At 45.0% G+C, this 27338-nt stretch overlaps 1 long non-coding RNA gene across 1 annotated transcript in view; it reads right to left on the reverse strand.

Annotated features, from left to right (window-relative positions):
* Positions 1-540: 540 nt before the first annotated feature.
* The window catches only part of LOC308574712, a 60145-nt gene continuing 33347 nt past the window's right edge, over positions 541-27338 (reverse strand). The window contains exons 2-5 of the long non-coding RNA XR_014002563.1: positions 16365-16461; positions 5728-5887; positions 3781-3830; positions 541-728 (exon numbers count right to left, since the gene is read on the reverse strand). This is a non-coding gene — a long non-coding RNA (uncharacterized lncRNA). The remainder of the gene's footprint in view (positions 729-3780; positions 3831-5727; positions 5888-16364; positions 16462-27338) is intronic.

A 27338-nucleotide genomic window follows, 5' to 3' on the forward strand; every position in this document is an offset into this window, starting at 1 on the left:
ACCTCAAGGTTAAGAACTTTGCTTCAGGATAAGAACAGAAATTGCGTGGCGGCAGCGTGGCGGCAGTGGGAGGCCCCATTAGCTAAAGTGGTGCTTCAGGTTAAGAACATTTTCAGGTTAAGAACAGACCTCCAGAAAGAATTAAGTTCTTAACCCAAGGTACCACTGTACAGCTTCTGGAGAATCCTGAAGGTGCAACTCTTGCCTGCAACTTCTGAGACTTGAGGTGTATATTTTTATAATCCACCTTATTTCTGTGATTGTAAGTTGTTTAAAACTCTTTTGAATATTGAATAATAAGAATAATACCAAAAAACCCAACCCTCAAAGCAGTTTGCAAAAAAGATAAAACAATAAAATTATCAATAAGCAGAATTAACAACAATAACTTTAAACTTTCAAAAAGTTAAAATAACAAATAAACTAAAAACAGATTAAAACTTGCATCAACATTCTAAATAGATGGGTATAATTATGGCAATGCATGTATGTCCAAGGAAAATGTATAGAATGTAAGAGATAGGGAGAGAGAGTGCATGCCCACCACACATGAACTCAGAATGCTTTGAACACATCCATCATTTCTCAACAGTGGGCATGGCACTTGTTCGGAGCTGTGATTCCTGCATCCACATTTGAGCTCAGTGATAGAATAGCCTTTGGTAAGCTGCAATCTCCACCTCGGTTCCAACTCTAACTGGAAAATAGGAATGATGCTGATCTTCAGGCTGGTGGGGAAACCACAGGATTAGGAGAACCTCTGAACAGATGCCGCACGTTTAAAAAGCGACACGAAAGTTGCCCAGCGTAGTGGAAGAGAAGTTGACTGCAGCGTTATCCGATCAGTAACTAGTAACACAGGAAACTGCCTTATTCCAGGGCAGACTATAGTCACACTGCTACCATACCTTTAAAGAGCATGGCTTCCCTCAAAGGATCCTGGGAGCTGTAGTTTGTTAAGGGTGCTGGGAATTGTCGCTTTGTTCGGGATAACCTACAGTCCCCAGGCTTCTTTAGATGGCTAGCTTGTATGGCCAGCTTTCCCAGTGCTCTCTACCCTGGCAGCACCTCTTCAGCAAAGGCAAGAGAAGTAGTGGTTCAGGGATTGCAGGGGCGCTGAAGACCCGTTGCAATTTCTGCAGCAGAGTCCCAGCGGGTTCCCTGTCTCCAGCATCCTAGAGCCATGCAATCAACACAAAAGGAGAGCTTTTTAGCCACTGCAAAGCCTTCTAAACCTTGGTTTTGACAAAGGAGGTGGCTCAGCCCTTTGCAAAAGTGTATGTGTTAGGCAAAACTGAACAGAAACAGGGCTTTACTGGGGGAATATTTGCATGAAAATGCTGGTAAATTTTCAGGAAGACACCAGCATGGTGTAGTGGTTGGATTCCAAACCAGGACCTGTGAGACCAGGGTTCAAATCCCTACTCAGCCATGAAGCAAACTGGGTCTCCTTTGGGCCAGTCACTGCCACTTAGCCTAATTTACACCACAGGATTGTTGTGGGGGTTAGATGAAGAGGGTGAAAACCACATATGCCACCTTGATCTCCTTGGAGAAAAGGGTGGGATATAAATGCAATAAAATACTTTTTTAAAAAATCATACAAATGCGGAGAACCAAATTTATGATTGGAAAAATGAAAAACGGAGAGAAACCAAAACTGACAGATTTACACATCTCTGCTGCTGAGGCATTTGGGGGATTTTTAGAAGGTAGAGCGTGGATTTCAGGGTTGTGAACTGAGAACACTAGATAACATTTCTGGCTAGGGTGGGAAGACGGGCCCCTTGCCATCAGACAGATCTTCAGTAAATGAGTCCGACAATCTGAATTGCAGGTCTGTCCAACTTGGGACCTAGGAAGCTGAATACATTTCACCAGCGCGACCTGTTTGGCTTCCCACTGGGAGCTAAATAAGCCTTCTTGGGTTCCCCAGACCATCAAGAGACTCAGATGGTCAAGGCTTTGGCAAACCAAAATGCATGGTCAGTTGGCTTCCTTTGGCTTTTCTCAGAGGAATCAACCTGCTACTGTTTTGATATGAAACATGCATCTTACACGCCCCCCCCCCCCAATAAAGGAAGCTCAAGAACAGCTGCATTAATCTTTACGCCAGGAAAAGTCAAATAGGCTCCTGAGGACAATCAGCAAATGGGTGGAGTTGATATTTTCTATACGCTCTATATGTTCTCCTCACACCACCACCTTTCCTAGGAATTGCTTTAACAACACATGAGCCTGGCTTTTCTCATTCCTTATTTTAAGTCCATGTCCCTCTCCTGTTCTCAGAATCAGGACTTGCTGAACCTAAGTGGAGAATTTTTGTTGGCACAGGTACAATGTCCAGAATGCTTGCAGGGCTGGCCAATTAAAACAAGCCAAAAACTGCTGAGCAAAGTGCTTTTGGGCCAAGATCTGCTTACATTCCCTTGCTGGAAAGAAGCGGGAGGCCTCTCTCACACACATACACACATAGAACAGAGAGAGGACTTTTCTTGTTTTTAAGGAGGAATACATCTTGTGGATTGGCCAACGCCCCTCCTACAGATGGAGATGACACTCAATTCAGTTCACATTCAAAGGTGAACTCAGAGAATCTGTATTTTCCAGAACAATATGTGAACCGAAACATGACCATCTTTTGACATTCACCTTTCTCCAGATTTTGTAATGCTGTTCTCTAAGCCCAGTGTGGTGTGCACAAAGGCATATACTAGGGTAAAGTGTGCATAAAAATGCATATATTATTGAATGAAGCATGCCAAAATCTTGTAATAGCTTTGCCAAAATGTGTATATTGGGATAAATTCACACTAAAAAGCTGGTGAATTTTTATGAGGACTTAAAAAGGAAAAACTCACATGAGGAAAACAGAATCTAAGGTTGGAAAAACGAGACAATGAAAGGAACTGAAATTGGCAGATTTATCCGTCCCAAGAGCCCTTCCTCCAAAAGCTGAATTGACAAATTGCATGATAAAATGACCAGATACCCAAGTTTCAAACGATGCTTATATCTCATCATGTAGTGTCAGTGTTGAGGAAATGATGGTTTTCACCTGAAAATCCATGTATACCCTCTATGGGGCTGGGACACTGGGGGTGAGAGGAGGTGTTTCAGACAGTCACTAGACCTGAGTTCAAATCCCAGTTCAGCCATGGAGTGGCCTGTGATGAACTGCAGTCTTCACCACTCCTGGTGGTGTAGCCTTACTGGAAATATCAGTAAACTAAATTAATGTGCTCCTGAGGAAGGCTTCCATTAAAACACACTGAGCATTTTGCCATTTCGTTAAAGTTATACATATGTTTCTCAGTGCTACATTATTTATTTTGGCTTTCTCATACTGATACAATGCAGAACATGGTGAGGGTTCTTGAAAAGTGATACAAGCAATGCCAATATCCAGCAGCTTATAAAAATGAACACTGGAGTATTGTTAACATAAGGAATTATATGTAACTTTGGTTGTTTATGCCGGCATGGTGCATTTTTTCTGTAAGAAATCTATGTGCATTTTCATATGCAGTCTTATGTGTTCCTTATACTGAGGCCACTCTATGACACCACTTTCAACAGTCATGGATTTTCCCAAAGAATTCTGGGAGCTGGAGTTTGTTAAGGGTTCTGAGAGTTGTTATGAGCACATATTCCCCTCCCAGAAGTGCAATCCACAGAATTCCTTGTGAAGGGAAATGGAATGTTAAGCTACTCTGCAAATCCAATGTCATAGTACTAGTGTTATAAATGCTTCAAACTACCCCACCCCAAACCCAGTACCTGGATGTGAAAGGGTAGAAATGGGATCAGTCCATCTGCCAAGGGGAGATCTGTGGTAAAGAAATGTAATCAGAAATCATCAGTCATTATTGATAGGTTCTCTCTTCTTTGCATCTACAGGAGGACTTTGACAATAGCAGCACCTCAATGCAATGCAAGCTAGTAACTAGCGGATCTGACTCTTGAGAGACTGTGTCACTTCTCCATGTTTTTACCCATAATTCTGCCCACATTATTCTGTGATTTTTATTTTTTTTTAAAGAAAACATCCCAAAATAAGTATTTAAATATATGCTTTCTCTCTCTCAAAATATGTGTGTATATTTCTTCTTCTTCAAAATACTCATTTAAATGTGCAGTTTGATACATTTAAACTGCTGTCTTGCAATGTTCAGAGGAGTGAAAAAATCCAATGGACACCTTTGGCACTAAGACAGCGGGAGTTTCTTTTCCTATCAAGGCTTTGCTTTCTGTCACTTCTGGGGGCACACGCGAGTGGCAGCAGGGGCCACATGAGAAACTGGGTTTGGTGAGAGGCAAGGAACAGAAAGTACCAGAGGCAAAAAGTGGCTGGAGCCATGGAAGTGATTCTTTTATACAGTCACCAAAATGCCAAAGGTTTCGCAGACATCCACGATCGAGAGCGTCATCTTGGTTCCAGAACTCACCCCAGTCAGGCAATAGCACTTGGGGGGGGGGAGGTGCAGAGCAGGGCAAATGAGGGGTGCATCTTGGGGAGAGGGTGTGTGACCTGGGGCGTGGGCTGGAAAGAGCCATGATGGCCAGATAGAGAGGTCTGGGGGGCCACATCTGGCTTCCAGGACACTGGTTTCCCATCCCTGGTCTAAAAGACGTGATTCATGCTCTATCATAGAGGCATTTGCAAAGATGGAATCCCTTAAGCAGCGCTGGAATAAGCTATTTCTAACTCCAAGGTGTTCCCAGTCCTGAATATTTTGGCTACTCTGATTCATTCCCAACCAGCGTTGCAGCCGCATCTCAAAAAGGGTATTGTGCAGAGTAGGATAGCATTCATAAATTGAATTATTATAAGTTGTATAATCTTAGAAGGCTGCATAAACCTAGAAGGGGCATGACTGTGAGGTGCCAGGTCTGTGAGCATGAAGACAGGCTGAACTTCTGACTTTGCTGCTGCACTATTGATGTTTCTGTAGCCAGAATTCCTCCCTCCCCCATCAAAAAAACCCCTAAAACTTCCCTTATGTGCATACACTCCATTTATTGTTCAATGACACAGACTGCCCCCCACAAAAGGCCCCATTTGCAAAGCACTAAAAGATAGGCACACCATTCCAGTGCCCACTTGGCAATCCCTTCTTCCCACCGATTGCCATCAACATTGCCACCATTAGACAAAGCATGGGCTTTATTGGGGCATCTGGGGATGAGCTTGGCAGTGAAGCCTTTGGCCTCCGAAAGAGGGGAGACCAGGAGACGTTGGAACAACAGCCAAGGCTGCTATTCCTTTGTGTTTTGCACTTTCATTGAACTCATACTTTGATTGAGGTGGGTAGATAAACGTTTGGGGACAATAATTCAGAGATTCCTCACCCTTTCCAGAGAAGAGAAGCCCATCGCCATGACAACACAGTTAAAAAGGGGGCCAGGGCACAAATATTACCCTGGCAGAGAGAGAGAGAGAGAGAGAGAGAGAGAGAGAGAGAGAGAGAGAGAATGAATTACTAAGGGTGGGTGGGGGCTGGGAGGGGAATCAGATTATCGTCAATTGCATTGATGTATCGCCAAAAGTGACTCGTTTTGACTTTCTCCAGGGCAGAGTTTTGGGCTTACAGTGGCGTAACTGAGATTGGGACATGGTCGATAGCCCTCAAAAGACAAACTTCAGCCCAGCAGATGGTCTCTGCATTCTGATTCGGAGGCCAAGCCGCAGGAGCCAAATGACTTTCTAAACCTTTGATTACTGACCTATGTGTTTGCTTCGAGAGCCACAAAGGTACAAAAACTCAGCATGGGACGACTCTTGTAGTTCCTCATCTTTCTCTTCTGGGCAATTTTATCCTTCTGGCTGTTGGCCAACACCTCTATCCTTGTTAACTTTTGTGTCTCCAGGAAAGCACCTGCAGCTCTTTGTGTGCGAGAAGGAGAAAGAGAAGGGAGGGGAGGGGAAATCCACCACGGGTTGAGACAATGACTCCCTGTTTATTCTTTTGTTACATTTTAAACACATAGACAGGACAATGGAGCACAGTTTGCCATAACTGTCAGCCAATCAGGGCTATCAGACAAGAGACACACAGTGAGTCAAATCTGGCAAAACTCCACGATGAGCTGCCATGATTATATGGCTGTTTCCAAGTAGCTGGTCCCAACTGGGAAAGTGCTAAAACAACCCTATTCTTTGTGCGGTTTCTTTTAAATCCTTTTAATTTTTACAGCTTTTTCACCCAATGGGGTTATTGGATAGCCTATCAGAAAGAGGGGTGGCACCATGGATTGGTAAGGTTGGGCATTTGCCACACCTGAGCATCCACTGTATAAGAAAGAGACTGACTCTACACAGTTCACTTGTGGTTGCTGAACTGTGAGGGTACATGGAGCTTGAAGAAGGACTGGCAATCTTTACTTCCCCAGGTGACTGATGGGGAGATGTTTGAGAGTGGAGACCCAAGTGAAAGTCAGGAGTTAGGAAGTTAGTAAGTTAATTGTGGTGAATTTCTGTGGAACCTTATGGCATGGAATCGAAGCAAGCTTTAGTAAAAGATCAGTGTCAGTGTGCATGCATTTTTTGCAGAAGGTCCCAGGTTCAATCCATGGGATCTTCAGTTAAAACCATCAGGTAGCAGGTGATGGGTACGGCCCTCTGCCTGTGGTCCTGCAGAGCTGCTACCAGTCAGAGTGGGCAATCCTGGACTAGAGGTCTAGTTTAGCTAAATTGTGCTTTGTGCATGCACAGACATGGTGCTGTGGGTTGCGAACGCCTCCCTCTGTGGACCTGCTCCTGCTCGTCATTACAGTAACCTATTTGTAAGTTTGCCTCTTGATCTGGCCCAGCCAATGGTGTGAGAAGGCGGAGCAGCAGGGACCACTGCCTGCTTCCTCATTGGTTCTTGGTGGTGATAGAGGGGCAGAAGAGGAACTATTAACAATGGTGGGAGAATTCACTCAGGAGTGGTTCACCAGTTGGGGTGAAGCTGCTACCCAACTTTCTGGAAAGTGGGTCACTGTTGCTTACCAGGAGGGAGAGGGAAGAGGCAGTGGGGAGGCCAGCACCAGTAGAGACCATCTGACGTGCCTGCTACTGTGTTTGTACCATGCTGACCTCCCCATCGTCTCACCCTCCTTGTAACCCACCTTCTGGGGAGCTAGGACAGCCACTCTGACCCACCTGGCAAGCCTTGTGCCTCATCTTCCTACCAGGAGACTCCAGGGAACAAACCTGCAGCTTTCTGCTTACAAAACACACACTCTTCCAATGTACTGGACCCTCCCCTGGTCCTGCCATCCACGCATCCCTCCAGATGCCATAATGAGCAGGACTGCAGGTGTGCGGCCGAGCAGGTGGGGAACGGAGTCTGAGAATAGGGTTGAAGAATTGTGCTACAAAATTCAGAGAAGTGCCAGTTTCGAAAGATGACTGTGTTTCAGCTCACAGAGTGCTACAGAAAGTGTGAATTAGGCAGCAGCAAATCTGAACCAAATCTCTCTCACTGCCCCCTGTGTGTTTGTGCGGAATGGGCAGAAGCCATTGTCCCCTTTCTCCGGAGGAGCATATTTTTAATGGGGCAGAGCAGATTTAGTAAACCTTCCAAGGCTTTGGGACCAGAGTCTTCCCCATTGCTTGAACTTGGGGAATTCTTGATGCAAAGCATGTGTTCTACCTCTCAGCTGCACTCTACATTTTCCCCTTTAAATCCCCCCCCCCTTATGCAACATATGTGATTTGTAGTCCTGTCTAGACGGATGTTCGTGTTGATTCCTGAAGCAATACAGCTCACACCCAACTGAACATACCTACGCACATACTTGGTTTAATCAAATGTAATGTTCTAACTGCAGGGTATGAGAAAAAAACCCTACTCCCAGCAGCCAGTGTCCCTGATACACATCAGAGAGGGACTGAGCACAATTTACGGCTACGCCCCACTTGCGGGTCTACCAACTCTTCCCTCTCTTGTCCCGAAGCATGAAAACAGAGGCTTGCTGTGGATCCTGACAATTTGCATTTTTAATTATCCAAGAGTTTAATTAGTATTGTGGCCTTAATCAGGGGTGGGAAAGATAGCTGAAGTCATCAGAGCTTAATTAGGCTGGAAAACAAAGTTTCCTCCAATCTGGAAGGCTCTCCAATGACAGTGAGGTGAGGAGCCTGCAGCCTGTTTTGACTCTGGAGTGGTGGCAAAATGAGGAGATGCTTTTTTAAAAGAATAAAAATAAAAATAACTGGTTGTGCATGGCCGAAGGGGGAAAGAACCCATCACCTCCCTCCTCTCTCCTGCTTCCTTTCATTTCAAAGGTGGGTTTTAATGCCAATTCGGGATGGGAGAGCAGCTGCAGTCGGTTTAGAAGCCCCCTCCCTGCTCCAAGCAGAGTGCATGACTGCTCACTTTGCATATGAAGCGCCTTGCGGAGTCTCTTTCTTTGTTCCTGTGCACCTACTCTTCCCACAGCGCATCACTAAGCTATGGAACACAGTACAAGGAGGGATTCAGTGCTGCCCAACCAGAAACCTAGTCTCTCTCGGAAGCATTTACTGCCAGGAGAAACCAATGTATATGAAAACTCGTGGACATGCGACAAAGCTGAACAATGGAAGAAGACTCAAGACAGATAAAAGAAAGCGGTTCTTTATGCAGTGAATAGTTAAACTATGAAACTCGCTCCCACAGGAGCCAGTGGTGGTCGCCGGCTTGGATGAGTTTGAAAGAGGGTTAGACAAATTCACGGAGGAGAAGGCCATCAATGGGTACTAGGCATGGTGGCTATGCTCTGCCTACATGGTAAAAGCAGTACAGTGGTGCCTTGGGTTACAGATGCTTCAGGTTACAGACGCTTCAGGTTACAGACTCCGCTAACCCAGAAATAGTACCTCGGGTTCAGAACTTTGCTTCAGGATGAGAACAGAAATCGCGTGATGGCAGCACGGCGGCAGCTGGAGGCCCCATAAGCTAAAGTGGTACCTCAGGTTAAGAACAGTTTCAGGTTAAGAACAGACCTCCAGAACTAATTAAGTTCTTAACCCAAGGTACCACTGTACTGCTTCTGAATACCAGTTGCTCAAAACCGTAGGACTCTTGTGCTCTCAAGGGCTTCCAGTCGAGGCATCTGGGTGGCCACTTCGAGAAGAGGATGCTGGACTAGATGGGCCATTGGCCTGATCCAGCAGGCTTTTCTTTTGTTCTTAGGGTTGTATCCAACGTACCACCAAGTTAAAACCATGTAGCAATACCGTTGCTTCGCTGGAGATATGTTTTGCTGCAGTGGAACATTGTTGCACAAGAGAATGCACAAGCAGGTTGCTAGTAACTTTGTTGCACAACGGAGGGTGCAATTTGTTGTGCAGAAAGTCTCCCCCACTGCAACAGTTGCACTTCATTCCCCAATTGCACAGCATTAAAACTGGCCTATCTGGCAGCTCAAGAGCCCATGCCACTAGCAAAAGGAGAATGTTGGATACAGCCATTACTCTTTACCATGTGGCCAACCTCACAGGGGACACAAGCAAGGACAGGGGAGAGAAACCTGTTCAGTTTTCATTTTAATGTAGGCCTGCCTGATTCGTGGGCAGGGACGCAGGTGGCGCTGTGGGTTAAACCACAGAGCCTAGGACTTGCTGATCAGAAGGTCGGCGGTTCGAATCCCTGCGACGGGGTGAGCTCCCGTTGCTCACTCCCTGCTCCTGACAACCTAGCACTTCAAAAGCATGTCAAAGTGCAAGTAGATAAATAGGTACTGCTCTGGCGGGAAGGTAAACGGCATTTCCGTGTGCTGCTCTGGTTCGCCAGAAGTGGCTTAGTCATGCTAGCCACATGACCCGGAAGCTGTACGCCGGCTCCCTCGGCCAATAAAGCAAGATGAGCGCCGCAGCCCCAGAGTCGTCTGCGACTCGACCTAATGGTCAGGGGTCCCTTTACCTTTACCTGATTTGTAGTTCTCAAGTGAAATGAAGCAGAGCACTTCTCTGGATGTTGCGGTACAATTGAAGCATGCACAAAAAATATACATAGTTTATGAAAGTAGCAATACCTGCAAATACAGACTTGGATTCAACTGAGATTGGGAGCGGCTAGGTCACTACCAAGAATCAGGGGTGCCAACCTGAAAAAAAATATTGGAGGGCAGGTAAGCCCTGCCCCCACATAATTGATTACATGACACGGCACACACACACACCATTTGAATGGCAACACCCATTAACGGGGGTGGGGTGGGGGTGGGTACCTGGGCCCCTTGAATATTTTATTGGGGTGGGGGACTGAAGGGATCCTGGCTCCTAGGAGTTGGGTTCTATACCAAGCATAATAATCCCTTCTTAGGTGATTATTTTGTACACGTGAGACCTGCAATAAAATTTTGCAGTGTGAATTGTTTCTGTTCAGTGTTCCAGACAACCACATCCCCTTTGAGGCTAGTCATGCAGCATTCTTATAACATTTGGACCCTGATCAAAATCCTACCAAGATGAAAAATAGTCATGTGTGCTGATTTTTCACTGACGTTGATGGTTATTATTTGGAGGTCTAATCTTCCCTGATCTGAGATACTAAGGCAGGATATACTATACATTTAAAAATATGTAGGCAATAAATCCAAGTAACTACAAAAGCCAGATCAATACTGCAAAAGGGTAGAAAATGTTGGCATTATGGTTTGCCCCTGGAAATTCCATCTCACCTGCTGCTTTGTCCCAAACTCATAAGCATTCTCATTTCACTGCCTCATTATGTGTATGCTGATAAGAAGCATAGATTTTGTCCACCCTGCATACGTCTAGACAAAGGGCACAACAGCAGGACCACTGGGAACAATATATATCAGTCTGAGGACCATGTCCAATAACGTCTAGGTCAGGAAACTCTTAACTGCAGACTCAGGGAATTAAGTCAGCTGTCATCACTTCTTAATTAAAAATAGCGGGGACTCACTTGCATTCCATTGCTGTGGCTAAGCCTATTTGTCATCTGTCCTCTCTTCACCAATAAACAACCCCAATCACCCCTGGGGAGGAAGGAAGAAAGTGGGGGTGGTAAAGGAAAACAGGTAAGAACGCTTGGGAGTCGCTGCCTGATTGACACACAGGGTTAGCAGCATGTACACCCATACTAACTAAAAAGCTGAGCCTTTACATATCCCAAGGCTTCCTTGTTTACTAAAAACCCCTGAAAATGCAAACTAGAAAACATCTTTCCCTTGGAATAGTAAGCAAAGAAAATCCTAAAAGGTGTATCTGCATCACACAGAAAGCTGTGATTTGATACACACTGGGGTTGTGTACACATCAGACATTTAAAACACATTCCCCACCCCCACCCTGTCCACACCTCCTTTCTCTCTCCATCCTGCTTTGTGGCTCAGCTGGATGGAAGTCAGGTGAGCAACACAGCCCACCATGTCACCAGCTGCCAGCACAAAAGCTCTAGCTAATGTGGTGCTCCTCTCGATGTTGTTGGTCTTTGCAAGTCCTGAGCAAGTTGTCTCCCGCTCAGCCCAGGAAAGGATTGAAAATTGCATGGAGATTCCTTAAGAGTGTGGATGTCAACAAGGAGGAGAGAGTCAACCTCTCAGAGCTGTCTATGGCCCTTGACAACATGCTAATAGCTTCCGAGAGTGGATTTCAACACGAGTCTTTTGCTTCCCGTAGACACAAACTTCACTGTCTTGGAGCACAGGCAGAACAAATCTCCATTGAAAGAGAAAATGCAAGGACTTGAATGTTTTCAGATGTTTTTGAACTGTTTTAATGTACTCTTTGGCTGTTTTGTTGCCTGTCACCCTAAGCTCCTTCGGAGGAAAAGTGGGATACAAAAGTATAGCTCCAACCAGCATGCACAAAGGTCAAGAATGGTGAGTGCTGCAGCACAACATTGCTTGGAGAATGCCATGCTGGCTCCCCTGTGTGTAGTGTTGTGGTAAGAAGGTTGAAAACTCATCTAGATTTCAGAGCTCAGAGAGCATAGGCTTTGCTGAGTTTGCTGGATGAGTCTTTAGGTGATGGTGGAGAAGGGCAGTCCCTTCAAGGCACCTATTTCTGGCCCATGCCTAGCTGAGAGTGACTTGAACTTTGATGGGGGCCCAAGGTCGTTCCCAGAAAAAATCATTTGGAAACAAACGGATGGCTTCATATAGCTTTTACACACACACACACACACACACAGAGAGAGAGAGAGAGAGAGAGAGAGAGAGAGAGAGAGAGAGCGCATCCATCATAAATTCCCTTAGCACCAAATTCCCAAATCATTTTTATGGGGTAAAGTTGGACACAGATTGGCTATATCCAGTAGATCTCAACACTGTTAATTGATCTTACAAAAGCTCCAACTTGGGCTTTGAAAGTTGGACTGAACCAAGAAGTAGCATATTTCAGTCTCTTGCAGCATGTCCCTAACCACTTCCATGTGCTAAAACATACTGAAAGCAACTGGCTTACGCTCAGTTCTACGTCTTTCTTTCAGAGGAGGGAAATATCACATTAGGGCCCCATCTGCACCATACATTTAAAGTGCCATCATACCACTTTAAACATGGCTCCCCCCCCCCAAAAGAATCCTGCTAACTGTAGTTTAAGGGTGCTGAGAGTGCTAAGGAGAGCCTTATTCCACTCCAAGAGCTACAGTTCCCAGAGTTCACTGCAGGGAGGGATTGACTGTTAAACCACTTATAATTCCCTGAGTACCTAGTACTCAGAGGAATATTGACTCTGATGGTGGAGGTAGAACACAGCTATCATGGCAAGTAGCCATTGAAGTGGGTTTGGCAAGGTTGTCAGTAAGCAGACGGGAGTCATTGTTCATCAACACCTGGAAGGCCAAAGGCCCCCAGTTTCTCCAATAAGTCAGAAGACAGAGGGGCATGTGCCCAAGGCCTTCTGGGAAAGAATGTGTCTGCCAGGGACCACATTGCCATACACATTCCTACCCTTTCATGAGCATCGTCCTAGTGGTAAATAAATACCATCCTGTCCGATAAAACTAGAGTGGGTTTCAAATGATGCTTTCATCTGTACTGGGAACTTATTAAAGGCAGAAATAAATGAAGCTGATCTTAATTTGCAGTCAGGGTTACCTACAGGGAGAGATTAAGAACCAAACAAGACAATAGCCATCTATTTCTGCCCGAAGATCAGATGACTGGAGAAGGAGGGAAAATTATCTCTCACACACATAACCTTTATAAAGCTGATGGGGAGTTGCCCAGGTAAGCCAGTCCTTGTTTATTTTAAGCCACATTCCATCTGAGAAGCAGGCCAGTTCAAAATATTATTAAGAAACATAAGCAGGAATCTTCCCCATGTAGCTGAGCTGGGACACTGGGAGGTGACGAGGGCAGGGAGGAGAGAAGGTTGTTTTCTTCTGTTGCTAAGACAGATTTCTGCCTCCCTCCCACCTTCCCCTCATCCAACCGTCAGTTCCTCCTTCCCATTGGCCTCCCGGTTGCATCGAATGATCGTGACAGGTTTTCATTCCCCTCGCTTTATTGGCTTAGTCTTGTGGCCTATTGTCAAGGGGAAGCAAATCAGATACCTAATCAATAGTTGGCAAAGGCTGCGAGAGGCTAGCCATTTGCATCAACACTCTCGCTGTCTGGGCTTCTGCACTCAAGATAAGCATCGCCTTAGCCTACGACAAGATGGAGCGCCACCATCCTATAACGCTGTTCGGTCGCAGAGGGAAAGAAGCAATTGCAAACTCTGGTGATGCCATTACAGGCCCAATACATTTTGATTTCTGGGGCAGAGCAGCAAATGACACCCCCTCCCTTAAGTTGAGGTGCATAAATACCCAAGGCCAATATTTTGGCATCAGAAGCACTTCCTCCCCTCCTGCCTGTAATTGAAATATATCAACACTATATTTAACGATGCACAATTTGCTGTCAGAAGCAGCCACCTCACTCTGCCTAATGGCAGGGCCATCCAATGGAGAACAAAGGAGCATTCAAAAGGGCCACACTGAATCCTCTCACATAGAGGAGAAGCTGATGACAATGGTTTTTTTGGAGAGCAGTGTTTCCCAAACTTGGGTATCTAATTGTTTTTGGACTACAACTCCCATCATCCCTGACCACTGGTCTTGCTACCTTGGGATGATGGGAGTTGTAGTCCAAAAACAGCTGGAGACCCAAGTTTCAGAAACACTGCTATAGAGGGTGACTTGCTCAAGGGCCTTCAAAAACCTTGTGCTAACACTGCTTTCCACTATCCCAACCCCCTGCAATGCAGGGATCTCAACAAAAGCAGCCATGACAGATGGAGAGCTGAAGTCCAATGAAACATGGAGGGTCGCAGGCTCTCCAATCTGCTGCATCCATTGGGGGCTTTGCACTATTGGGTGATACACTGGTGCAAGGCAAAGCATTTAGTCTTCAGCAGTCTCCATCACCGCTCATTGAAGCTTCCAGGGGGCTACAATAAGCAGGAGAGATTGGTAAAAGCTGGATGTCTTAACTCATGTGAGAATAGGCTGTTTCTGCTAGCAAAAAGCCACCATCAAACGCAATCTTTCATCATCATCATCAACAACATCATCATCATCTTTTAATACTTTATTTGAAGTTAGGCATGGATGGGTGTCAATTTTGGTTTCTCAGTTCCTCATTTTTCTGATCTGAAGTTCAGTTCTCCATATTTCCACATCAGTTTTCATTTTTTTTAAAATATAAAATGTCATTGAACGCGACTTTCTCCCAACTTTCATGCTTGCATTAAATTTTGCCCACAATGCACATTCTTGCAAAGCATTTCCCCATCCTATAATGTATTTTGTATGTTATTTTCACTACTATGTGCATTTTTCTCATGCACACTTTGCCAAGTACATGCATTTTGCACACACTGCTTGATTGCATGACTACATTGCAAAATTCAGAAAAGGACAACTTTTAAAGGATGGCTCTGTTTTGGTTCCCATTTTGTTTCAGAAAGTACAGACTAGGTAACTTCCCCTTTAAGTGTGAACTGAAATGAATTTCTACCCCATCCCTACTTGAGGTTAACAGCTTTGAGCGATTGGCCAAGCAGGATCTAAACAATTTTAAATGAACAGGCTGAAAAATCAATGTGGGGAAAGAGGGTCCTTTAGAGGAATTCACAATTAAAAGTGTTGGTGCTGACCTTTAAAGCACTAAACAGCCTCGGCCCAGTATTCCTGAAGGAGCTTCTCCACTCCCATTGTTCAGTCCGGACACTGAGGTCCAGCACCGAGGACCTTCTGGCGGTTCCCTCACTGCTAGAAATGAGGTTACAGGGAACCAGGCACAGGGCCTTCTTGGTAGTGGCGCCCGCCCTGTGGAACCCCTCCCATCAGATGTCAAGGAAACAAACAACAATCTGACTTTTAGAAGACATCTGAAGGCAGCCCTGTTTAGGGAAGTTTTTATTGTTTGATGTTTTACTGTGTTTTTAACATTCTGTTGGGAGCCGCCCTGAGTAGCTGGGGAAACCCAGCCAGATGGGCAGGGTATAAATAATAAATTATTTTTGTTGTTATTATATAGAGGTCCTGGTCTCAGACTTTTAAAATCTGCAATCTTATGAGGAATGTTTTCCTACTGCCTGGTGCTTAGATTAAAGAGGGAACAGCTACTGTTTCAGGAGGGGACACAGGGCGTGATTTGGCTGCAACTAGAGCGCTTGCAGATTTCCCTTATAAGAATGTAAGAAGCTGAATCAGGCCAGGGGCCCATCTAGTCCAGTATCCAGTTCTCACAGTGGCCAACTAGATGACTGTGAGAAACCTGAAAGCACAACACAAGAGCCCTCTCCCCTCTTGTGGTTTCCAGCAACTGGTATTCAGAAGCATCACTGCCTCCAACTGCAAAGGCACAGTATAGCCATCAGAGTTGGTAGTCATTTATAGCCTTATCCTCCATGATGTTGTCTAACCCTTTTAGAAGCCATTCAAGTTGGTGGTTCACACTGCGTCTTCAGGGAGGGAACGCCACACTTTTAACTGTGTGCTGCATAAAGTACAGTGGTACCTCGGGTTAAGAACTTAATTTGTTCTGGAGGTCCATTCTTAACCTGAAACTGTTCTTAACCTGAAGCACCTCTTTAGCTAATGGGGCCTCCTGCTGCTGCCACCGCCACGTGATTTCTGTTCTCATCCTGAAGCAAAGTTCTTAACCCGAGGTAGTATTTCTGGGTTAGCAGAGTCTGTAACCTGAAGCGTCTGTAACCTGAAGCATCTGTAACCCGAGGGACCACTGTACTTTCCTTTTGCCAGCCCTTAATCTTCCCACCTTGAGCTTCATCGAATGTCCAAGAGTTCTGGTGTCCTAAAAAGAGGGAGGAACACTTTCTCTCTCTACTTTCTCCATGCCATGCATCATTCAAGCACTGTTACTGCTAAAACTGCAGTGTGTGTGTGTGTGGGGGGGGTATTTCATACCTGTAGCCGCTGGCGTCCAAGAGAAGCACATGGCAGCCATGCTCCAGATGCATTCAACAGTTCATGCTTCTTCCTAGTTGTGTGAACACACTTCTTCCTGTGTGGATAAGAACAGAATCAAATATCAGCATTTTGACCCCACCTTTGGACATGCAGCAGAGGACTGCACCAGTTCCCAAAAGGGAACGACGCTTGAATCACTTACTCCAAAAACGTGGGTTTCAGCAGACAAAGCAAAGAAGACTCAGCACATTTTCTCCCCACACCCCCACCAATCCAAGGAAATGTTAAGAGGAAAAGGGAGTCACAGGTTACTTCCTCCAGTTCCTACTAGCCTGGTACCTGCAGTGCTACAGGCTCCATGCAGTATATTTATTCAGCCAGTAGATGTCACCATACACTTCAATGCATGACACTAGCAGAGAGGACGGGGTCGCTTCTAACAAAGTACTAAAAGGGATTTTTCACAGCAGCACTAAGTAAAGCTATAATACTCCAAAATACGAGAAAATAAAAATAGATTGCTGGATCATCTAATGCCAGTATCTGCTTCTCACAGTGACCAGCAAGATGCCTGGGGGAAATCCACAAGTTGTTTGCAGGTATATCATATGTTGCGTTTTTTATTTTATTCTTATTTTATTTTATTTTAATAAGGTAGATTTTTTTCCCCATTCTGTACCTGCTGAATCATGTTAGTGGTGAGACAGCCAGTCATTCTGAACACTCCAAATAGAGGGGGAAAGTGGGATTAAAGAATGTTGGGTCTTATCAGATACCTTGAGCAGCTCCTGAATAAATGCTTTACACACAGTAAGTACCAGGTTCAACCTCCGGCAACTCCAGCTCCCATTGTGAAATCCTATAGAGCTGCTGCCAATCAGTCCAAACAATACTTAGCTGCATGGAGCAATGCTCTGGCTTGGGATAAGGCAGCTTCATAAGGAAGGGGGAAGCAGGGAAGGATCTAATAAAATAAAAACAGGCACTGAACAGTATTGAAGCAATGCAAACACTTGGTGAGATCAGAGTATATATTGTTATAGGTTGGAGGGGTCAGTCTGAATGGTGCCTGTGGCTCCTTTTGAACCTGCAATCCTGTATCTCTGATGTAAGAGGAAACCAGTCAAACCAGTTCCTTTGCTAAGGTGGCCAGTTAAGGACTGTCCTTCATGTCCTAACAGATTGCTATAAGGACAAATGGGCGGGCCTTTTCTGGATGCCTCATCAGTTAGCTGGATGCCACATCACTTGAAGATGGGGAACAACAGGCCAAGGATTTTTTGTTTGTGGATGAGTTTGGGGCTGATTCTAGAAGCAGGAGACACAGAGGCCTGTGTGCTGGAGCCAAGAGATATGGTTTGGGGATCTCAGTAGGGGTCCATGGGGACGCAAGTTCTGTTGGAGTGTTGATGCTGTGAGCCCCTCCATCTTGTGCTCAGATTGGATATTTGAGTCAATAAAACCATACATCCTAAACACACTGCAATCTCCATTCACTATCATTCCAAGAAAACGGAACACTTTCACAGAAAGTGAACATGGCGTCGATGAGAACTTTGGATTACAACAGGAAAATAAAGAAGACAAAAATTAAAATATTTCGCACAGAACTACAAAAGACTAACCGGCTTGCTAAACAAATTCAGAGGCTGTTAAAAATAAAGGAAGGAAAAACACTGGAAATGTTTTATTGGGACTATTTGGACTAATTAAGGAATGCAGTACAATATTAGATCATTACTCCCTGAACTTCAGAGCATGGGAAGTCACCCAAAGATACATAATTTGGTATGATTATTTGGCTTTTTTTATTGTATTGTATGTTTTAATGTGGTTTTTCTTGGATTGTTAAAATGGAAAACTTAATAAATATTTTTTTTTAAAAAAAAAAGAAGAAGAAAGAAAATGGAACCCTGAATAAGCACAGGAACACCTGGAATCTCTCACCCCTCAGATATTGTGGTGCAAGCCACAAGATATTTTGTCAATTTTGCAGGTGCATGGAATGTGGCACTTTTGAAGTGAAGAAGGATCAGATTAGTCAACTGATAGTACATCCAGTTCTTTTTTTTATGGGGTACTCAAAGGTATGTAGCAACAGCACTTTTCACCCCCGAATGTTAAAAGGGTGGCACTTGCTATAACAACTTCATGGTGAGTACCGGCACTTTTGTTTCTTTAAAAAAATAAAGTAAAAGCACTTAGTACACCCCTGGTGTTAAGGACTATTAGGCTACAAATGTCCACCTTTTTCTCACATCTTTCATCCAAACAGCCCCATGCCATAGCAGGCCATGTACCTGCTCATAGAGCTGCATGTTTTCCTCCTGCAGCCTCTTTCCCTGAAGTTTAGCCTTACTTTTTTAAAAAGAGAGAGAGAGAATCTCTCATAGACACTGATTGATGTCTCTTCCACAATCCTGAAGGCTTCCCCCCCACCCTTCCCTTTTGCAATTAACAAGCCAGACATGTCTAAATAAACTGGGGCACAATGACTTTATGACTAAGGCAGCGATGCCAGGCCCCCTGATGAATGTGGGCTCTTAAACGAAACCAAACAAAAATAAGCCTGGCTAACAAGTCTCTAGGCTTGTTCCTTCGGGATGACAGATTGACAAAACATAGGCTTTTTATAACTCTCAAACCAAAATAAGCCATTGACCCAGCTGCAGTGCCATGCTAAACAATCGCGGCTCTATATAGGCCTCACCAAGGCGTTTTGTGGGAGCGCTGGATGGGATCATTTCAGGCCTTTCCACAGACGTTCTCTGGGTGGGGAGAAACTGGACATAAAAACATAAGAAGAGCCTGCTGGATTAGGCCCATGGCCCAACTAGTCCAGCATCCTGTTCTCACAGTAGCCTGTGGGAAACCAGCAAGCAGGATTTGAGCACCAGAGCTCTCTTCCCTCCCATGGTTTCCAAGAGCATTGTTTCCATCAACTCTAGAGGCAGAGCATAACCACTGTGGCTATTAGCCAGCAAAAGCCCTCTCTTCCTCCATGAATTTGTATAATCCTCTTTTAAAACCATTCAAGTTAGTGGCCCTCACTGCCTACTGTGGTAGTGAGTTCCATAGTTTAACTACGCACTGGCTATAGGGCCCACAGTGCACTTAGAAAACAAGAAGCAGTCATTAAAGGTAAAGGGTAAAGGGACCCCTGACCATTAGGTCCAGTCATGGCAGACTCTGGGGTTGAGGCGCTCATCTTGCTTTATTGGCTGAGGGAGCCAGCATACAGCTTCCGGGTCATGTGGCCAGCATGACTAAGCCGCTTCTGGTGAACCAGAGCAGCACATGGAAATGCCGTTTACCTTCCCGCTGGAGCGGTACCTATTTACCTACTTGCACTTTGGTGTGCTTTTGAACTGCTAGGTTGGCAGGAGCAATTGGAGCTCACCCCGTCGCGGGGATTCAAACCGCTGACCTTCTGATCGGCAAGTCCTAGGCTCTGTGGTTTAACCCGCAGCACCACCTCCGTCCCTGAAGCAGTCATTATTTGGGTTGATATTTTTTTTTAAAAAAAGGAAATTAATTCAATGGTGCTTTTTCCCCCTGGCGGTACACAGTACCAGCACTTTCCCCCCCTCTTCCCAATCTTGAAGTAAGGGAAATACAGTAGAGGGTGGGGAGTGCAAGGAAGCAACTGTGGTGGAAAGGGGGGTTGCGAAGAGCTGAGGTGGCGGCAGCCAGGGAAAGGAGGCCCTTGTTCAGGGCTGCAGTTGCTGCTCTCAGTCCACAGGCTGCACTGTTCCCCCTCAGCTGCCTCGCAATGCGCGCTCTCCCCCCTTGGGTGCGCTTCTGTGCCGCTGCCTCACTACGCCACAAGTGGCCAGATGTGAGTGAGTGCTGTTTCTCCTTCACCTCTGCTTGCTCTTTCCATGCCTGCAGGGAGGGGAAGGGGAAAGATGAGGGGAAGAGGGAAAGAGAGAGAGAAATGGGAAGAGAAAGCAACCTCTGCTGCTTGGACCACTGTCTTCCATTCTGTGGCTGGGGCAAGCCATAAAGGCGAGCGGAGATGGTCCGGCTGGTTACTAGGAGGAGAGGAAGGGAGGAAGAAGAAGAAGAAGAAGAAGAAGAAGAAGAAGAAGAAGAAGAAGAAGAAGAAGAAGAAGAAGGAAGGAAGGAGTCAGAAGGAAGGAGGAACTTCCTGTTGCCGTCTAAAATGCTGTGGAAGTTGGAAGGAGAATTTAGAAGAGTTTGAAGAGTTTGGATTTGATATCCCACTTTATCACTACCCGAAGGAGTCTCAAAGCGGCTAACATTCTCCTTTCCCTTCCTCCCCCACAACAAACACTCTGTGAGGTGAGTGGGGCTGAGAGACTTCAGAGAAGTGTGACTAGCCCAAGGTCACCCAGCAGCTGCATGTGGGGGAGTGGAGACACGAACCCGGTTCACCAGATTACGAGTCTTTTGCTCTTAACCACTACACCACACTGGCTCTGGAGAGGGAGAAGGAGAAGAAGGAGAAAGGGGAGGGCAGGATGCTGTGTGAGAGAGAGTGAGAGAGAGAGAGAAAGGAGGAAAAGGATTATGTGAGGTTCTGTGCTATTCACTTGTGTTCCTTTGGTTGTGAGAGAGGTTGGGGTTGGCCTGGGGTGTGGTTGTTTGTTTGTGATTGGCTGTGGTGAACCTGTACAAGCGACGCTGACACAAAACCCCACATATACTAAGTATAATAGAAACACCGCCACCCGACCCCACCCCCATCCATCTCCCCTTCTTCTTCCTAATGTCTCAACAAATGAAACTGATCTGTAAAAAATGTTAGAGAAAAGAGAGAGAGATTGCACATACTTTTGTAAACTAAGAAAATCTTTAATAAAAATACATTTTAAAAAAGAAAAGGATTATGTGAGTACTGGCACTTTTTAATTTATAGAAAAAAGCATTAATCATCATCAACAACAGCCTGAAAGGCCTCCCGTCTCCTCACAGACCTTCTTGGATGTTAAGATCTGCAGAGGAAGCCCTCTTGGTAGCTCTGCCACCCACAGAAGTCCAGGGGAAGTGATGGCCCGGGGGAAGGCATGATTTGAGACAACCCCTAAGATGTGGAATTCCCTCCCCACAGAGGTACATCAGGCACCTATAAGAGGGCAGTGCTGTGTAATGGTTAAGAGTGTTGGACCAAGATCTGGGAGGCCAAGGTTCAAATTTTCACTCAGCAACTGGAATTCAGAAGCATTATTGCCTCTGGCAGAGAAGGTTGGACATAGCCGTTGTGGCTACTAGACCTTAATAGCCTTTTCTCTGTGAATCTGTCTCATCCTAGTGCACTGGGGGCCAATGTCCCTCCAGTTGTTGTGGGACTCCATCTTCTAGGGAGACATCCAGGAGGCAGCAGAGGTAGGGTGGCTGGAGGATCAAGCTGAATCCAGCCCTGATTCAGCTGCTTGCTGCATGACTTGGACTGTGTTCAACCCATTCCTCCTCATGAATAACCAGTCAAGGGTGGAGGTTCTCATTTGTATGCTCCTTTGCTTAATTTCTTGCAGCATCCCTAATTTGGGCTCAGCTGTTCATTTGCTTCAGAAACAAATGCACACACCCTGATCAGGACGACTCTGTGTGCATGGGTTAAAAGTGTCTGGCTTAAAACAGTCTATCAAAAACTTCATTCTTGTGGCCTATCCCCACAACACCTACTCACTATGGGCCCTACTAAAACAAACTAATTGGTCAACGTCTAAAAGACATCGAGCATCAGAACAACCTGGCCACTATAAGGAAATTATGCCCTTGGTATGTTCCTTTTCCACCTCTCCATTTTGATTCTCTGGCCCCATATCTCCCCAACCTATTATCCCAAAATACAGACATGCTTTTACACTTGCAAGACTAGATATTTTGCCATCTGCGGTACTTGAGGGTCGATTCCAAAAGATCCCGCCTGAGAAACGTCTTTGCCCCTGTGGGGATGGTAGCATCGAAACAGCGGCACACGTCCTCCTGTCCTGTACTCTCTACAAAGACCTGAGGAACGAGATCATCACCCCACTCGTACTAACCATCCCAGGGCGCTCAACCACTGCCACAATGTCCTTTCTTCTATCAGATCAAAATAAGCAGATAACAGCAAAGGTTGCTAGGTTCATAGCAGGGGCAATCAGAATAAGGGCCACTAACTGACTGCTGATTCAGGACTTTAAATTGTGCTCTTATATCAAATTTCCTTTTCTGTGTATACTGGAATGTTTTACTGTTGCTATGGCCATTGGCTAATGTGAATAAAGTTTTATCTTATCTTATGTGTGCATGGGCACAGTGGATCTCCTGACTCATTTCTGACATGCAACATGCTTGGCCAGTCTCTGCATATGGAAGGCCAACATCCAAGGCCCTTTTAAAATGTTGAAATATATAAAAAAACAAAAAATTGTCCAGTAGCACCTTAGAGACCTCCTACTACCCTCCTGAAAAAACCCCCACCCCACCCTTCCACTATAAATAATGGTCTGGACTTCTTTTCCAGTGTATCTGAAGAAGTGTGCATGCACACGAAAGCCTATACCAAGAACAAACTTTGTTGGTCTTTAAGGTCCTACTGGACAATTCTTTTATATATTTTGACTCTGTCAGACCAACACGGCTACCTACCTGAACCTTTTAATTCTTTTAGGGTTATTGGGTTGTTTTTGTTTTTATTATGCATTTTGTGTTTTTATATTGTAATTTTTATGTCGTAACCGCCCTGAGACCTGTGGGTATTGGGCAGTATACAAATTTAATAAACAAATAATAAACAAACAAACATATAAAATGGCTCGTTTTTCATCCTATACAGCAGGATACATTAAATGTCTGTGTGCCTGCATGCAGAGACCACTGTTGCCCACTACAATGGCTGATTTAGCACATTTGTTCCCGATTACTCTCATGTAGGGCCTGAAACACCAGTCCAAGTTGAAACGCAACCCTGCTGTATAGTGTCGGCCTCCGACTTAGCACTTAAATGCTGGAAACAATTCCGTTTGGATCTGCTTCGCCGAGAGGCCTTGTTACTTCAACACTCATGTTCCCAACACACATACTGTGCATTGAATATGCTTAGCCCTTCAGATGGCAACATGCCTGAACCGGCTTGCCCAGGGGCATGCTAATGCCATGTCAGGATAAAGTGGGTAACGAACAGTAATGTTATCCACTGCTCTGCACAAAACCTTGGCACAGCCTCTTGCTTCCGCTCTTGGTGACACCGGCGAGCGTGCCAAAAGGGGAAGAGGAAACTCTCCAAATCAAAGGGTGTGTGATTGGGACTTGCCAGTCCTCGAGACTGCCAAAATGTTATAGTATGGCAGCGGGCCTCTTGTCAATCCCCAAAGAGCATTAATGATAGGAAATATGGATATTACTTGCAAATATGTAGACTTCTCATCTGGCCAGCCTCATGGAATTTAATGAACTGTAAAGGATGACATTGCTTGCTCACTCGCTCAGAAAGAAAGATGGCGGACATCCAAAAGACAGTAACCCTAGGTGGTCAAGTGCTGTTTGACTAAATAAAACCCCACAGAGGTAGAAGCCAAGGAGACAATGTGGACAATGTATATGCTATTATTTTCTGGTTTTCTGCCCCTGGGCTGTAAATATCTATGGAAAAATATGACCGCACAGCCACATTCTGTGGGGTTCCATTGGCAAAGGATATAATCTCTCTTCAAATTATAGTCCTCCAATATGTACGTTTCATAACAGTTGCACTGCATTATGAGTTTTTGTAGTCTTAAGGGCATGCTGCAAGCTGCCTAATATTAGGACCTGGGCAAAAAGGTTCAAAGTATCAGGACAATAGTGCAGTGCTCACTGCTTTATGGAAAAGTGGATTTGGATAAGGTTGACCTTGTTCTGAAACACTATTCAATTGTAATTGAACTATACATTTTGAGTCAAATTCTGCGATTAACAGAATTGGTTGGCAATCCTGTTGATAATGCAAAACCCAGTGAGCTACAAGTGACAAAAAAAGTCTCCTTGAAGAAAACTATATTTAGTTTGCCTTTAATTTGTTACAGTTTCCATTTAAATCAGGTGCCACTTTAATATTCAGCATTGGTGCAAACACTCCCTGGCACACAGCAGTGATGTCACTGGTGTGCGCCAGGGCCTTGGTTTCTAAGATCAGGCTTTCAGTCTTGGGGTGTACACTGTGCATATTACAGACTGCAGGATAAAGATTATACAATTAAAAGATTAAGGAGTGCAGTCTTAAAATTAAGCCAATGGATTCCACCCTCCTCCACCCCCATCACTACAATGCAAGCTGTTGAGGCAACATCACAACTACAAAGTGTAATTATCTATTAGAGTGTGTGGCTCCTGCAGTTTTTCTTCTTTTGCATGTGCTTAAAAGCACTTTTACAGCATGCCAGACCATTTTTCAGTGTAAGGGCTGGCTTCCCTTTGCGGCAAGCTTGTAGGGGCCAGGTGCTCGCAGTGGGAAGAGCATGGAATCTGGCCAGAATTGTTTGGAGAAAGGCTCACAACTCAGACCCAGTTCCCAATGAACTACAGAATGCACCACTGTATGACTCCTCTAGGAAAAAACCCCTTCCCTTGGAAAGAAAGGCTCTAGACTGGGGCAGCCAACTTGGCAGATCAGTTAGCTGCTGGACTACACTTCCCATTTCCCATAGCATTGGACATGCTGGCTAGAGCTCATAGGACCTGCAGCCACGCAACTTCCAGAGGGCATCAAGTTAGATTGTACACTTCACCAAACTATGATTCTCAGGAGCAGGCATGGGGAATCTGTGGCCCTTCAGATGTTGCTGAACTCAGCTCCCAGTCTGTGAGTTAGGATTGCAGCCGAAGTTATTTTTGCACGATGGTGTGCTGTACCCTGAGGGAAGGGGCACATCAAAAGAAGGGTGTTATGTATCTTCCATAGTTGCCTGCCAGACTAAGGGGTCAAAGGAAGCACTGACTCCTGCTTGCTCTGCGGCAAGGATCACTTTGTTTCAGGTCTGTTGCGTCAAAGCTTCCCTACATAAAGGGCAAGGTCGCTGGCAAAAGAACTGGTGAGCCCTGGTTCTCCATGAGGGACACATTCCTTTGGCATTGTTTTTAACCTCTGCATTGAAATAAAAAGGTGAGTTACATACACACACACACACACACACACACACACACACACACACACACACACACATATATATATATATATATATATATATATATATATATATGCAGGTTTTGGTGTCTTCGGGTGTCTTCCCGTGTAAGAGTTGGGGTGTCTAGGCGACGTTTCGACGAGGTCTCACTCGTCATCTTCAGGCTGGTGCTTTCGGCTTCTTGTTACTAGAACAGAGCAGGATCTCAGTGTTTGAGTTCCTATAAATACTGTTGAGGGGGTGTGGTGTATAGCCTCCAACGTTCTGGGCAGAGAGGGAGTTCCCAGGTTAGTGTGCCTTTTCTTCTTTTGTTCCTTAATTACTTGAGGGATATCTTGAGTGATTTCTTGAGTGATATTCTGAGTACCACTTAGGAGGGTCATTAGGTGTGGATTAGTTGCTAAAGCTTTCGTGTCTTGGCCTCTTGAGCTTGTGAAAAGTTTTTCTGAGAAGATGGCTGTACTGCACTTAGTTGTGCTCTGGCTTGGCTTCGTGTATAGGGGCGAGCTGTGGTTTTGTGCCCTGTGCCAGCCAGATCTGTGTAGGGATTGCAGGGGGGTGCAGCATCCGGAGGTGCCACTATGGTTTGGCTACTGGATGGTGTCTGTACTTTATCTGTGGAGAGGGTCTGGGTTTGGGTCTGGTGTGGTTGATTGGAGATGGCGTTCTGTGTGTCTCTGGTTCTGGTGTCGGTTTTTGTGGGGAGGGCTAATTTCCAGATGTCTGGCAGGCGGGACGTGTCGTCACGCTTGTTCATGTTGTGAGGGTGTTTCTCTATCTCGATGGCTTCCATGATTATTCTCTTGTGGTGATGTTCCATGTTAAAGAGCAATTTGGAATCTGCAAAATTAATTTCGTGTCCTGTTTCTTTCATGTGTTGGTAAAGAGAGGAAGTTTTTTCTTCTTTTTTGACGGCATTCTTGTGTTCTGCGATACGTGCATTTATTCGTCTGTTTGTTTGTCCAATGTACGTGGCTGGGCAGACTTTGCAGGGTATTTCATAGACCCCTTGGTTTTCTAACTGGATTTTATCTTTTGGGTTTCTGAGGATATTGGCTATTTTTTGGTTGGTGCAAAAGGCTGTTTTGATATTGTGTTTATGGAGGATTTTGCTAATTTTATCTGTAGTGCCCTTGATATAAGGAAGGAGGGCCATGCCATTGTTTTCTTCTGTGTCTTGGTTTTTGGGGGGTGTTTCTTTTTGGATTAGCTTCGTAACCCTGTTTTGTTGGTATCCGTTGGCGATTAACACATTTGAGAGATCCTGCTCTGTTCTAGTAACAAGAAGCCGAAAGCACCAGCCTGAAGATGACGAGTGAGACCTCGTCGAAACGTCGCCTAGACACCCCAACTCTTACACGGGAAGACACCCGAAGACACCAAAACCTGCATTCCTGTACCCGTGAAAATCTACGAAAGCATATATATATATATATATATATATATATATATATATATATATATATATATATATATATATATATATTTGCTTTCGTAGATTTTCACGGGTACAGGAATGTAGGTTTTGGTGTTAAAGAGCAATTTGGAATCTGCAAAATTAATTTCGTGTCCTGTTTCTTTCATGTGTTGGAAAAGAGAGGAGGTTTTTTCTTCTTTTTTGACGGCATTCTTGTGTTCTGCGATACGTGCATTTATTCGTCTGTTTGTTTGTCCAATGTACGTGGCTGGGCAGACTTTGCAGGGTATTTCATAGACCCCTTGGTTTTCTAACTGGATTTTATCTTTGGGGTTTCTGAGGATATTGGCTATTTTTTGGTTGGTGCAAAAGGCTGTTTTGATATTGTGTTTATGGAGGATTTTGCTGATTTTGTCTGTAGTGCCCTTGATATAAGGAAGG

The sequence above is a fragment of the Podarcis bocagei genome, assembly GCF_964188305.1.
Source record: "Podarcis bocagei genome assembly, chromosome: 15".
NCBI classification, from domain to species: Eukaryota; Metazoa; Chordata; class Lepidosauria; order Squamata; family Lacertidae; genus Podarcis; species Podarcis bocagei.